The sequence below is a fragment of the Penaeus monodon genome, chromosome 15, assembly GCF_015228065.2.
Source record: "Penaeus monodon isolate SGIC_2016 chromosome 15, NSTDA_Pmon_1, whole genome shotgun sequence".
NCBI lineage: Eukaryota > Metazoa > Arthropoda > Malacostraca > Decapoda > Penaeidae > Penaeus > Penaeus monodon.
In genome coordinates, this window is record NC_051400.1 from 39,796,868 (window position 1) to 39,797,524 (window position 657).

Sequence of the window (657 nt, forward strand, 5' to 3'; positions counted from 1 at the left end):
GAAGCCTTAGATCAGCACTGAACAAGAAGCAATATTTTAGCTGACATGGTTAGAATATATAATCGTATTTATTCTTGCTCTCATCCCAAGCTTCCAGTCCCTAACAAGATCCTTCCTAGGTGCAATTTAACACTAGCCTATATAGATGGTAAATTGTATGTTTCTAATATCTTCAATACAATTAGTTGACTGATAATCATTACAAAAAAGATTTCCAAAATTTGTGTGGGCCTGTTAGCTCAGTTGGCTCCGGAGGCACTGTTCGTTGTGCACGCCAAGTTTCTCAGGCTCTTTTGCCAACAATATGCCATGGACCAAGGTCCAGTGATGGTAGGTGGCTAAGATCATTAGGAACCGGTACATATGCGAGCCATTTCTATGATTATTTATAATCACGCTTTTTGCCGCCGTTATTTCCCGTTGGGATGAATTTAGTATTAGTCCTCGGTCGTTCTGTAATGTATTATTTCTTTTAGATTACTCAACACTACTGGGATTCTACAAGGAACTTACATGAATAATTTCAACAAGCCACTCCTCACTCAAATTTACTCAAACGCTTTCCAGCAGACTCTTTGAGACCACAGATTACGCTCTAGACCAGTCCATTCACCAGGTGATTGCAGACCCAAGTGGGAGGACAAAGACTAATCGCAA